Raw genomic sequence first — 15,377 nt, 5'->3', positions numbered from 1 at the left:
CTTAATCAAACTTTTAAAAAAACCCTTGTTATAAAATTTCAATAAATTGTATGCACTAAGATTAAGCGCAAAACAAACAACGCCAATTATCTAGTTTCTCCGTCACTAGAGCTTCCAGCTAGTTGAGCGATGAAGACATCTCTTGAATAGTAATTAACTCCGATGAAGAGGGAAAAAATGCTCTATCTCAAAAACTTAACGGTACAGAACGTTTATTTTACGTTGTTTCTCTGGTCCGGCAAAGTAAACAACAAGACGTACAGACAAGAGGACAGGATGATACAAAATTCCTCGCGTAAAACCGCAGACCTGCTTCCAATATCCATGGAGACTTCTTCCCCAAAAACTGGTGAGACTTTCTATCCCTTTCCGGACGTTTCTCTCGCGGGCTTAAGATACCGCTGCCTTGAATACAATCCTCGATGAAAAGCAAAGGCGATACGAGAAAAAAGGGAGAAGTCTATGAATGAAATCCCGAAGATACGGGTTTAATGATCTCGCGACGCGACTGGCCCTGAGGCCGCAGAAAATTTGGGGACAGAATAAGAAACAAGCCTTTAGCAACTTCGATGAAGTTACCAGCAGTGAAAGAAAATATATGAGTAGTGAAGTTACTTCCTTCTTCCATGAGATTTGTTGTCGTTTTCTTTAACGCTTAGAATGACTAGCGTAAGCAATTCTTTCGCTCAAAACGTCTCCTTTGGCACTAAACGGCCTCAAATTACATTTCCTTAACAAAAGGTTTTTTATTATTCAACAAAGACATAAATATTCACGAAATAATAAAAATTCCTAAGAGAAAAGTAACCAGTTCCACAAAAATATCCATAGAATAAATTTTCTTTGATTGTAATTTAAATTTTTTTAAATAAAAAATACAGATTTCGAAGAAGCTAGATTTCTTACTTTAACTAGAGAAAACAATCATATTTTTTTCGACGAGACTACACCAATATATGAAAACAAAATGAACCTAACCGATAACTCATATCAATAACAAGATAGTTGAACAGATTATTGAAAAAATGGAATTCCACTAAAAAAAATGTAATGTAAAGTAAAATTGCATCCCTAAGTTTAATATAATATTCATTAAAAGTAAGCAGCAAAGTTATTAAGTATATTCCGCGACATTGGATATAACATATAAAAAAACAACAATGCTTTCAATGTTATCGCGGATATCACCATATGTTAGTAAAATGAAATCTTACGAAATGCAACAAATTCCATTTATAAACTTCACAATTATTACTGATACAATTTCATTTCCATTAAAATTCATATTTTTGTAACTTTTTTAAATGAAAAAGGCATTATATTTTCGATATATTTTGAATGAATTTGGAGGTAAATTATCTCTTTCACGTGAGTCAATATTTCTTTCCTGTATCTACCAGCTATGTGAAAATGGGATTCAATTCAGCTGGAGTGGGATTTCGATCCAATTGGCGTCACTATATTTCAGTAATAACACATTATTTCCAGCAAAATTCTATCCAATAAGTGGAATATCGAAAAACAAACAATGTATTAATATTATAAAAGACTATTAATACTGCTTACATTTTTTTGTTCAAAGTTCATAACCACTTTAAAATTGATTTTTATTGGTAACGATACAATAAATAACACATTATGGAGCAAACAAAAAAATCACCGATTAATACATCGGATGTTTTAATTAAGCACACAAAATTAATTATAAGCTGGGCTTGCAGTCGTGGAAAATTGAAATTATCTGAAAAGGCGAGAAAATGAAATCTAGTCGCGTCCGGGTCGCATCTTTATTGGAAGTGAATCCAATTGAGAACTACGGCAAAATAAATTTAATTTAATTTGGAAGAGAATTCAATTCGTTTGGATGGGCTGCAATAAGTTTACCCAGACTTATTGTGTGCCAGAAACCACTATGCGAACCTTTTGTGGAAGTAAATGGAATACAAACACTTTAGATACAGTTCGCTGCCGCGATGATGAACACTGCATGGGACTCCATTTGGCCAAGCTTATCGCCTACATGCAGCATCTCGCATATACCAGTTCAATTTAAAGTCAAGAAGGGCTTCTGCCATATAGCCACATTCGAATTCATAGTAATTTTGATAACACATCCCCACCAATATTGCAGGGAGGTTTATTCTGGAAAAGTTTAAGATACAATATTTGAAATTCTTAGGGGAGTCCGTGATAGCGACACTTGATTTTTAACTAAGAATTTAATCTATTGGAAGTGGGAAATTTCTTATAAATAGCGAAATAAAGGACTAATACATTTTACGAATAGGATGAGGCAATAATAAATATGATTCTTTAAAAAATGCAAACTATTCTTTCTTTGGCCATGAGCCAAAAATAAGGAAGAGGACATAAAATTCACGGCATGAAACTATCCAATGTAGCGGCGGACTAAGAAAAAAAGGATGAAGTCTCCAAGTGATAATAAAACAAATTTATTTGAAACTCTGATAACCAATTGAACATTTTCCCTACATCTATATTTGGAACTTGGGAAGAATTTTGACCACAAATTACGGGAAAAGGCATAATATTTGGGAATAGCAATGAAAACGTTCATGCAATAGGTCCCCCATTGGATGCTTTTAACCATTGCCTTCCATCCAAAGTTAATTGAGACAACTTACTCAAGAAGGAAAAGGCACGCCAAAAGATGAATATCTTCATGGTGTAACATAAAATGCCAGGCTCATTTTCAATTTATGAATTGGCTATAGACATGCAAGAAAGATGCTTATCACTCAAGAAATTGAATTCCGCACGAAACGAAGGAACTGTTGACTACTCATGTCATTATATGACTGTTCAACGTAACAAGACAGAAACAGGAAAATCGAGTAATTAAGGGTTAAGATAAACCTAAACACTAATTTTCCAAGAAAATGTGTTATTTTCATTCCTTAGATAACGAAAATATTCAGAAACTCTACACAGCCTAACTAAATTAGCGGTAGGAGATACAACTTCGGTAGCGGTAGGAGGTGTCACTTCCACACAGCGGCCTTTTTCTGTGACATTTCAACCGTGAAAATTTCAGCTGTTATTTCGAATATTCAGGGCAAATAGACCGGATCCTTCTTAATGTTCGCGCGCATATAAAATTTCTAAAGTTTACCTCTGTATTCTCTCGCACAAAATTATGATAGATGACATGGATTCTAGTCAAATCGAGATTGGTACCTGCTCACCCTGGGTTGCGCACTCGAATCCCGCCTGAGTAGTTTTTCACCGCTCAGGATATGGGTGTGTATAAAATTACGCTGGTCCGGTCCCATGAAAACATAATAACAATCTAAACCTTCTAGAATTCCAGGGGTTAAACGGACCAGGGACAGAACTGTCATAATAAATATAGAAAGAAAAATAGTAAACATTTTGAAAGAGATATAAACTGTACATCCTGGAATTACAACTCAAATCTTAGGTTTTTTATTGAGTAATTTACCAAAAAATGACCAAAGATGTCTGGTTTAGCGAGTGCGATTGGTTATTTTTAAGCTCAGGCGTGTTCAATACAACTTAACTTACCTGAATTACTTGTGGAAAATAGAGGAAAAGCGTCCGTCTATCCACAGCTAATTAAAGCACCTTAGTATGACAGTCCGAAGTTAAACTTGATTCAAGGTAATAACAAGAAGTAAAGAATTTTCTTTAGATATGCCTAAAAATAATGGAAAGTCCTATATCTATTATTAATAATTGATTATCTATTTTATTTGTGAATTATGGAATAGCTCACTAATTACATGAGCCATAAGACTATTTCCGCCAAATTTAAGTACAGTAAACCTATGAATACCAAGTAATAAAGCATATTCTATAGATTGGGCTTAAAATTATGGAAAGTCCTCCATCTATTACATAACTGATGATCTGTTTGATTGGTGAGTGATGGAATAGCTCACCAATTTTTATGAGCCATAAGGCAATTTCCGCCAATTGTAATTGCTGTAAACCTGCAAATTTCGGAGGAACACGCAACCTTAGCTCCTTTTTTCATTGGAATGCTTTCAAAACATTTAAAATTTTCTGCGTACCCGGAGGGTGGCCCATAGACGTTCAATATTATTCTCAAATGTGGGTTGGACAATATTTTGACGGCGTCCCCTAGACAGTCAATATTATTGTACAATATTTTGGCTTGTGCAAAATATTGTATCGTATTGAAGGTTCTGCGAAGCGACATCGAAGGCTGTGCAGTATATCGCGTAATCGCGAGCACAGGCGTACAGCCACTTTATGCAAACAGTCCCAGTCCAGAATTAATTTTTTACTATTTCTTGTTTCTCAGAATCAGGGTACTTTTCGCTGTACCTACCAGCACATCGTACTGCTCCCCCTTATTATAATATTTGCACTTCACATCTCACAGACCCGGAAAACCGCGATACACTCCTATAAGTTTAGCAATAAAATCTTTTTCGGTTTTCTTGTCACCTATGATAACAACGCGTGGCTGGGTCGACTAGTTCAAACGACCGCTGGAGACCATTTGACAGGATATTGCGTAATGTTGCCAACAGACGATACCATCCCGTTTGCACAATATATTTTCAAGATTTTGAAAATCACAAAATATATAGCAAAACCTTTCAATATTGCCCACATACTATTAATTGCGATGAATGTTGCACAACCCAAAATATTGTACAATAATATTGACCGTCTAGGGGCCGCTATAGGCACGTGAGCATGCCCACACGGTTGGCTAACCTTCCCCTCCCACACCAGCAGCATTCGACCCCCACATCACTACTTCCCAATCCTGGGCTAAGCTTCGCGTGGGCATTGGGGAATTTCTCATGACCCAAAGACTGGGAAAGGCGCGGCGGCGGCCTAAATCACACCCTGAGGCCAAGGACGTTGAGGAGAAGGGATGCGAATGAATATTCGATGATGAGGCACCTCCATCTCCAAGCGGCTCGTAGCCCACGTTTCTTCCGGAGTGCGAACCGAGGCGATGCATTTTTCAAGCCTATCAGTCATGGAGCCAGGAAAAAGAGCATAGCGGGTCTTCATCGCCCGACGTACTATCGCACAGCTTCTTAAAACATTCATTTGTTGCTACAATGCTATTTTCTAGGTTTCATCGTATAAAAATTCTATCGAAGTCAACACTCGGGCGATAATTGCTACTTTCATAACAAAGTAATACTATCTGTATTAATTGGATATTATAATTTTATTATTCTGTTTATTAGTGGTTTACTGATAATTAATGTTTTATATATGGACGATTTCTTTATGGAGCGTGGGGGTCATGAGATAAGAGCTTTTGCCCTTCCGAACCTACTACATTGATATTGATACCGATTATTAGGAAAACAAAACTTTACACCGAGCTAACGCGAGGTTTATTCACGGGCTATTGTTTTATTTATATGAGAGATTTATTTGTAAATCCTGATTTTTCACCCATAATAACGGCTGCGATAAAACGTGCCGGTCTCGGGATACAGGTAAAAGGGTAGGTATATTAAATTTGAGATTGAGGCATAAAGTAATGAGTAATTAAAATTGAGGCATTTGAAAGAGGCTGATTAATGGCATCACACAGGCACCCTCTTAGAATAAGCTTGTCTTATACTTCAGTTGCGAATTTTTCCACCGCGCATTTAAAATTTACCGTAATACTTCCTACAGACAAACGCTACTATAAGGTGCGGTTATATTGGCGATCCAAGGCGAATCTAGGATTTTTCTGGGGGGAAGGGCACAAGTATCAGGCAGGCAAATGGTCTTCTCATATTTGAGATTAAAAACAACATACAACAATTACTACATAGCATATTATCTTTATTTTAATATGAAATTTATGAATATGAAATTAAACGATTGAGGATCCGTGATACACTTAAATTAAACGAACTTAATGATAACCGTACTACAAATCTTGTCTATATTTTAAGCGCCTGGGGGGGGGGGGGGCGTGACCCTGTGCCCCTCCCCCCTCAACTCTGCCTATGTTGGCGATTACATTACATAAATGGCTTTCTGGGCCTGAACTGCAGTATGAATTGCTGATACATACGCAGACTCTCATGCGGTAGTAGAAAGCTTCAAAAACATCAGCATTAGCAAATTAAATCAATATTTATAGACGACTAGATTCTGCAATCTGGTCCAACCCTACGAGAGGAAAGTTCGCTATCGAAGAAGAGAGACAAGACATTTTATTTCGTTTTCCCATAGTATTGTATGTAACACGTGATATTGCACGCAGTCACGCGTGCGGTTGCACATTTACACCAAAGAAATAATTCACGGGTTTATATTTTCACAACGCATGAAAGGGCAAAAATGGGCGAAGAGAGAAATATTGATGAACATTGATAGCCAGAGGTGTAGAAAATTGATTTTTTCACTGTGAATTTTACCCTTGGTATGAGACATTTCGTATTCCAACGAGTAAATGCCAGCTCTGCGGTTACCAGAATTTCCGTGTAATTACTTTGATACCGCCATTCATTCATATACCCCCCAATTTACCGGTGCAATTTTCAATGATACTGGAGCCAAGTCCCATTATGCCTCAGCCTTGCGCATGATATTCTTCACTTGTTTTCCAGAGCACTCGATTTACATGGTCGAACTCAGAACTAAAGTCAGAATTTAGCCTGGGCGAATATTGAGGCCGTTACCCTAAGCATCTAGATTAACCATGCAGCAGTGTTCGGGATGGGCTTGACGACTATACGCCACAAAGCTTGTTTTGGGTGGATACTTCGATTTCTATGCCACAAATGAGGTTAGTACAGATAAAGTACATGATTTTATTAATCTAAATACGGACAGGGAAGTAATATTACGAAAATTGATATGTGGACTATACAGCAGAAACATATATGACAAAATTAACATACAGGAATGATGAAACTCATAGGTAAAACAAGAGTACAGTTTTATGATAATGCAATATAGGCTTGTATTTTAATAGCACAGTCATCTTAACTGTTATTGAAAGGTTTTCAAAATAGAATACCAATTCGACTAATTATAATTATCGGGAAAAAACCAGAACAGGCTCTCTTTTCTTTAAATTCGAAGAATTTCAAATATTCAAGCATTCACGCCAATTCAAAAAACCCAACATCTTACGTCACTCTCTCGTCGCGCAAAAGTATGCCAGCGCAAACCGTGCTTAGCAATGCGGACACGGCTGGGGTCTCCCGCCTTTATGCCGGGATTAACATATTATACAGTGGACAAAATATCACGGTGGTTTTCAAAGAGAAAACTCAGAGAAGCTGTAGTATGGCATGAACCGACAAATGGCCACACCCGGCTTTACACTCCGTTACGTTCTCGCCATTAGCGCCCACGCGAACTCACTGGACCAAGCTGGCCAATCTAACGCAGATTTTGGATAGCAAGGCAGCGCTTTTCATCGTCCTTGAATGAAAAAAACGACTGTGCAGGAATTTCACGAGGGCGACAACCTAATTTGGTTTAGAGGCTTTTGAGAATTCAAAAGAATTAGAAGCCGACACAACCAGCGGCTTCTTTGAAGATACGAGTGTTGGACATCGTAATTTTCTATCTTTCGCGAATTAGGAGCAGAGAGATTTATGTTTTTATTATGTAAAAGAAAAAAATGCAAGACATATGACTAACATTTGAGTACATCATATCCAGAAAAATGATAGCATTTCCTTCGGTTAATCGTCAATGCGTGTTTCGGTCAGACCCGAAAGGTAAATGCAAACATCCCGAAAGGATAAGTTGCAGGAAAAAATATTACCCTAACTCAGCCATTCTCCCACACGTTTACAATGAAAAATTAAACTTGAAAGGAACGCCCACTTTTTAGGAGCTGGTGACATCGCTTCATTGAATCGTTCAGACAAATGTACTCTTATTGATAGGAGGAATCGCACGCAACAATGCCAGCAATAACGAAAGTCGTGACGCGTGAAACCGAGCAGTAGCCGAAAAGCGGTGATTTTCTCAGCAGGAGCGCGTGACGTCTTCAACTTAATTGAGAAAGGGTGAGAGCCGACAATTTTTTGCTGGTATTACCTCGAGAAGGAAGCGAAATACCTATTAAGAAATGAAAAAATACCTGCCTCTTCGAAAAAAACTCAATCAAAAAAAATAACAGAAAAAGCAGCCAATTAAATGAACAAGCGACGTCATCAAATTATCTGCAATGGGGTTAAGACAGTAGATTTTTCTCCGCAATTAGCTTGAAATGTGGGCGACAGATCGAGAAGTAGAATAGTTTGGGTCTCGTTATTCTCAAATCTCTTTAATGATCGACAAAAATTAAAAAGGGGAGCATTTATACTATCACCCGAGAAATGGTGGCAGTTTTCTTCTATTATCAGCCGTTTTTATCCGTCCTTCACTAAATATATCATTCTCTGAAATGTTCTGATGCACATTATTACCATATTATCTCATTGCATGAAAATCCTGGGTCTCCCTGCCATGAGATAATTTGAGCCGTTTCCAATATTAAAGTTGTTCAGATAAATTTAATAGAAAAGCGTTCATCTATAACAAAACTACACCAACTGTATTTCACAATATATCAATCCTTTATAAGCATTAAGAAATTGCACCGTTTTCATTTTTCTCCAAGGTTTAGGCTGTGGTCAACAATTCTCCTTCGGAAAAACGCTTCATTTATAAAATACCCGAAATTGCATTTGCTATTAAAAAATATGGGAGATCAAGAAATAATGTTTTAGCATTTTTGAAATCGTCACTATTGAAATAAGATAATCGTTGCTATTAAAAAAAAAGATGCGCTCATAAGAGATCAATTTAAACATTTTTTGAAACAGTCATGCAGACAGCATCTAAAGCAGGATGAAATTTTTATAAATACGAAGTTAGAAGCTAAAGGACAATGCACTACAAACATAACACATTATCTGCCAAGCCGGTACAATATTCTTAGTGATGATAGTGTTTCAGTTATTCTTAAGGCACTCTCACATATAAATGACAATTTCATACTGACCCTCACACACACTACCGCACCATAAAAACACACTCAACATAATGCGGGATACGCCTTCATCTCACCGGATCAAAGACCTTCCTGCCACTTCCCTAGGGGCAATAAAAAGTTCATACAAGGGACTACCCAAGTACTTTTTTTAAAAAACTCATTTGATTTGACTCCGCGCATGCGTTTAAGATGGAAAAGATACGAAGGAAGGAATATGATATTATTTTTCCCCTCTAACAGGGTGAAGAGGGTCCTCAAACAGGAAATTGAAGGGTGCAGACATTTAACTTTTTCTCGCCCAGAATGAAAAAAGTTGACTACCACTCCATCACCGATTCTCTCCCCTACACAGAGGGAATTCACCCCCCTTTACCTCCTTTCCAATCCAAGCGCTCCTCCTCACTGCCATGGTGACGAAAATAAACTAGCGCTCTCTAAGTTCTAGCGCCAGCCAATAAAGCATCCGTGACGAAAAATAACACGGAGGGAATGAATAAAGGGTCGGCTTTTTCGGGAGAGGGTTGCGTTCAAAGGAAAGGAAATATGTAAAATAATTGGCTGTTGGAATAAAAAGTTTACCCATGCCTTACGACTGAGTGCGTACGAGGGGCTGATGAACAATGATACAGTGTTATAATTTTTCTTCATCCATCAAAAATTCAAGCTCCAACCGTCTGTTTTGATACCCAAGGGAAACTATATTAGGAGACGAAATTTTCTTAAAATTGTCCAAATAAAACAAAAAAAAACACTTTAAAATATTTTCGGCATTATTTGCTAACAAAAAAGTATGTTTTGCCATTTGATCACGAGTCAGAGCGCGTTTTTTTTACAATGAAGTTATAAAATTAAAGGAATGGAATTACCTAGAGTAATTGGCTGTTGAATTAACAAGTTAACTTATACTTTACGGCTGACCCCAACTTACGGTCTGATGAACAGTGTTAAGATTTTTCTTCTTTAGTAGCCTGACGTTATATTTAAGGGAAATTATTCAAGGTTACAAGATGTTTTTTATAAAATTTCAAGTGAGGTAAAAACCGACAATCTCACACATTCACGATATGTATTCCACAAAGCAACACCTTTATTAATCCCGCTTGACACGAGGCATAGCGCGGTTCTCTCCAATCGAGTTATGGATCGTTTCTTTCCATTTTACCCCACAAACGGGTTTATCGTTGATAACGTTTCGTTCGGCAATGAAAGAGAGAGATTAAATTTTTACTCACCTTTTAAATGCTACTTTTGCAGCAAATTGTTCTTTTAAAAATTTATCATGCTTTAAAAATGGATGTATCTTTTCCCAAAGGAGAATTACGGACGCTAAATTCCTAGGAGGAAATAACCACGTAGCAAATGTTATTACAGTAAAAAAGAAAGTTTGATCCGACAAACATCAAACTTTAAAATATCTACTCGATTAAAGAGCTAACAATGTATGATTATTTAGTTATTAATTCATCTTGTCCTAAAAACAAGAGGTGATCCCAAATTTATGGAAAAACGACCATATTTATAGGCTTGTTGTACATGATTTATATGAATACAGTGAAATTGTTTCAAATATTCTCACTTGAATCTAAATTAGTAAATCAAATGATTTATAATCAAATATCAGCAGATTTCATCAACAAAAATTAAGACATAATTTTTCGTAGCCGGTTTGATAACTAGTAACTACCATAAAAGTTTTACTGCCTAGTACTCAAATAATGAACTTGCTTTTTCCTTGTAACCAGCAAAAGCTACGAGCTTCTTACTCGCTAACATTCTCTCAGAAGCGCGGATGTTGTGTTTTCGACACCAGCATTAAGTCTGAGAAATGTGTCGCCGTCAAGACGTCGTGGCCAGGAAAAGGCGAAGGAGTCTCAAATAACAAGCCTTCCTGCGGTTGTGAGGCACATAATACCACTAAGGACCACAGCAAGATAGGTTCTTAATCTGCACAAAATTTTTACTTGCAGTTCCTTCGTTATAATCTCCATGAATTCTTGATAAGTAGACGGAAAAAGTTAACCTAAAATAATAACTCTATTTCCCTATCTATATAGTGACGGCATGTCGATTAACTTAGTATACGCCTATCTGTAACCTTCCGCTTGGTAAACTTAACCCACCGCATAATGGATTAAAAGATTGGTACTTCACCTGCCGTAACAGTGACACGTCGAAAAGGATGGCTACGGAAAACAAATGAAATTGTTTCATTATTGTGAAATTGTAGCCTGCTTCTCCTATCATAAATAACAATGATTGAAGGTCTTATAGCATATTATATGTTATTATCATTATTGTAAAAGAGATTGATATTTGATGTAATCATTTAATATATAAAATTGACTTGGCAGAAGAAGAGAATAAAATTGTAAAATTTATAACTGTTTATCAATTAAAATTTTCACTAGTAAAGTATATCTCTTATAGGATCCAGATACTGAGGATCAAGAATACTTTTATAAAAAAATTACTTCCAACAAAATAAATTTTTCTCTGTTGGATGGAATACCAAAACAGCGACGGAAAAATTACCATCCGCATCTCCGCAGATATAGTATTATAGAGGATGTTCTTAAAAAAGAAAAAGTAATGCGATAGTGATAAGATATAAAAAGTAAAACGAACAGAGAAAGAAAAAAAAAGAATCGATTGCAAATCCCAAGACATGGAGCCCATTTCAAATCCGAGCCAATTTCTATTTTGAAGAAGTCAAGAAATTACATTATCGTAGAGAAATATGAGCCTGGGAAATATGCCGCAGGCCAAGATGAGATGCCTATAGAAAAACGTAAAACTAAGTTAAAGAGATATTCCGTAAATTAGCCAAATATACAAGCCTCAAACTTTTCCAATCTCAAGCAAAATTTCAATAATTTTCTAGTATATTTTTACAGAACCTTATCGTTTTTGTATTGGAAAAGGCATAGGAGGGCATGAAGATTTTCTTATCTGGGGCATGAACATGGACAATAAACTATAAAATGATAAATAAATTAAGATACAAAAGTTATAATTTCAGAGATTCGTGGCTCACAATTAATAGTGATAACTCAAATGACTATGAGGATTTTATGAAACAGGATTCCCACTCAAAATAAAATAATTCACGGTTTTGTACAAATTTTCACGGTCTTGATGTCATCAAATTCACGGTTTGTAGATAAACCATTTTAGGCAGTAACAATCGCGTAACAATTATTGGCCGCTCGTTAACTAAGGCGGGTTACACACTGGTGTCGTAAACATGATGTCTACGACAAATCTCGTGTCCGAGGTATGTCGCACGTGAAACCAACCTGCGTTGTCAAATCAGAGCTTACGCACTGCTTGCGACAGATGTTCGAAGCTTCATCTGTGTATAGGACAGGTGTCACACGGAACCGGTTTGCCGGTTTTTGGTAAGACATGTCGCGCGATACCTCACCCCGCGTATGCGCCAGTACAGTGGTATCTTACTAAATCACAAAGTTTGTTGAAAGTACCTTGTTCCATCCTATGAAAGTTTTTGAACTTATCTGGATGATCGTTTAGCTGTTGAGTGGTAACAAACTGGCTTGAACCCTCATCATTGGCAGTCCAGTAGGGGTGGGTCCAATATCGACGGGGTGTGTAAAACCTACGCCGACGACGTCTTCGTCTCACAACTCCAAGTAATAACATCACTTCATCTTCCTCGGATGACATTTTGCACTCGACTGACAACAACAACCGACAAATACGGTCATGCAACAAACGACAGAGACAAGTACAAACGCCATGCATGTCTCATGAAATTTGATCAGACACGACACGTGTCTTAAGACACGTGTCTTACGACACCAGTGTGTAACCCGCCTAGACACCGTGATTGCAAACGCAACAATGAAAGTGTTATCTCTCCCGATGTCACCTCAAAAAATTCAGCCCCGGTTTAAGGTTAAAATGGAGAGACCATGGTGCCAGGGTAAATATGGAGTTTCTGAATTTTCGCCAGGGTTAATGAACACTTCGGTTCAGTCTTCCGGCTTCGGTACAGGCTTAAGGTCAATACGTCATCATGGCACAGGGGCCATTAATTGCGCTTCGAATATACGTCTGCAGATAAATTCGCGGACTGCGCATGAATGACCTTGAAATATGATCGACAAATCGATTTTTCTTTTGATCTGTAAATTATAGTTCTACAATCAATTTTGAGAGATTTATTTTACATTTTATGACGATATTCACGGCTCATTCACGATTTCAAGGTTTTCACGGTTGACTGGGAGCCATGTTAAAGTTTCTTATGTACGGGCGGTACGGGGCAGCTTTAGCATCAAATTTAAGGGGGGGGGGGGTTTCCACGACCTGGGGTCGGGGAGTATGGAATACCCCCGAGAGAGGGGGGTAAGAGTTTTCCCGGGTATATTTTTAAATACCCATTTTTTAAGCATTCTAAAGCTAAAAACAGATGGAATTGAACAATTTTTAGACATATAAGAAGTTTAACCGTGGGGAAGAAATAAATAGCCACCTTGAAGTTTAAAATAGTTTTATAAAATTTGGGGGTATCATGCGACCCCCCTAAATCCACCTTTGCCGGTAGCTACCTTGAGCAAGTTAACTTTAGAGCCTTAAAATATTCACGTCAGTTCAGAGATAGTACTTGATAGATTTGCGTTAATAGAGGGAGGCCACAATATAATCCAACATGGCCCTGATAATGAGCTCCACTATTTTTCTCACCCTGTTCCATAAATCCACCCATACATTTTTAGTTTACTTTATGTTAAGGGTGTCCATCTCGTCGGTTATACGCAGTATTTCTAAAGTGCTTGCTAAAATATGGACAATAAGTTCTTTCTCATATTTCTTTCCCTCCCAGACGAAATTTCAAATGCTTCACTAAGAAATAAAAAGAATAAAAGTGTTAAGCCGGTATGGTGAAGGGTTTATTACTTCTTGAAAAGAAACAAATGCACGTAAAAACAGCACATAAGGAATAAATGACACAATCAGGGGTCTCTTCAACTTATTACTGCATATCGTGCGGAAGCAGGATCCGCAATTCCCAGGCCGTATCCGACGTAACAAGCAGTAATGATCAGAAATGTGGTATGGAAATCAGGATGTAGAAGTTTTCACTAAAAACTAACACGCAATTCCACGATTGCTAACTCACATGGTCATTTAAAAAAAACATCTATTCGGCAACAATAAAAGCGACCCAGTTTTATTGCAAAAATTGAATCATTAGGCGTGCCCCATTCATGAGTAATTTTTCTACCAATCCGCTGCTCCCACGAGGCCTAAAAGACTATTTGATACGGTCTGCACAACTAATGGTTAATGTAAGTTTCATACTTAAAAAAATAATGTCACGTGTATCTCATCACAATAATTTTATCGAAATATCTCGAGAAAAACTAGTATTGCGGTATGTGTAGTTTGGAAAATGCGAAAATGAGACTATTTTATACGGTCTGCACAACTAATGGTTAATGAAACTTTCATAGTTAAAAAATAATGTCACGTGTATCTCATCAGAATAATTTTATCGAAATATCTCGAGGAAAACTAGTATTACGGTATGTGTAGTTTGGAAAATGCGAAAATGAGACTCGCAGCCACATGCCAATGGAAATTGCACGTAAAGGTTATCGACCCCTGGTTTAAGGCATACAAACAGAAGTGGGAATGACAAATAACTCCCCCACAATCACTGCAGCACTGGACATCTCGCCAAACGTAGCACTAAAGTGACCTAATTTTACATATACGAAACAGCAAAAAGGTCGTTCGTAGCGGAGGCTACTGCAGGAAAGGTTTTCACGCTAATCCAGCTCAATGCCTTTCGGATGAGGAGAACGTGCTATCGAGGATATATCCACAAAAACTGCCGATGGCCGAGTGCTCAGCTCGCTATCTCTTCCCAGTGATCCTAAAAAATCAGCCATCAGATCAGATTGGTTGGCAAAGCAAACCGGGTCATTAGCCGCGGCGGGTCGGAGTAATACATCGCAGTCGAACGCTTTGTTACCGATGGAGAAGTACGAATGCAGAGGAAATGGGCGTTAAAAGCTCCGAAAAGACGTTGACAGATCGGTAGACGTCAAATCCCAAATTAATTCAGGGAATGCCTTCGAAGCTAAAAACACATCATTTACGGTCTGCATAACTAATGGTTAATGATCGTTTCATACTTAAAAAAATAATGCCACGTGTATCTCATCACAATAATGTTATAGGAATATCTCGAGATAAACTAGTATTACGGTATATGTAGTTTGGAAAATGCGAAAATGTGACTCGCAAACCACATGCCAATGTAAATTACACGTAAAGGTTATCGATCACTGGTTTAAAGCATACAAACAGAAGTGGGAATGACAAATAACACTCCCACGATCACTGCACCACGGATATCTCGCCAAACGTA

This window comes from Ischnura elegans, chromosome 6 (assembly GCF_921293095.1).
Source record: "Ischnura elegans chromosome 6, ioIscEleg1.1, whole genome shotgun sequence".
NCBI classification, from domain to species: Eukaryota; Metazoa; Arthropoda; class Insecta; order Odonata; family Coenagrionidae; genus Ischnura; species Ischnura elegans.
The sequence above is the reverse complement of the archived record's forward strand: the minus strand, read 5'-3'. Positions refer to the sequence as shown.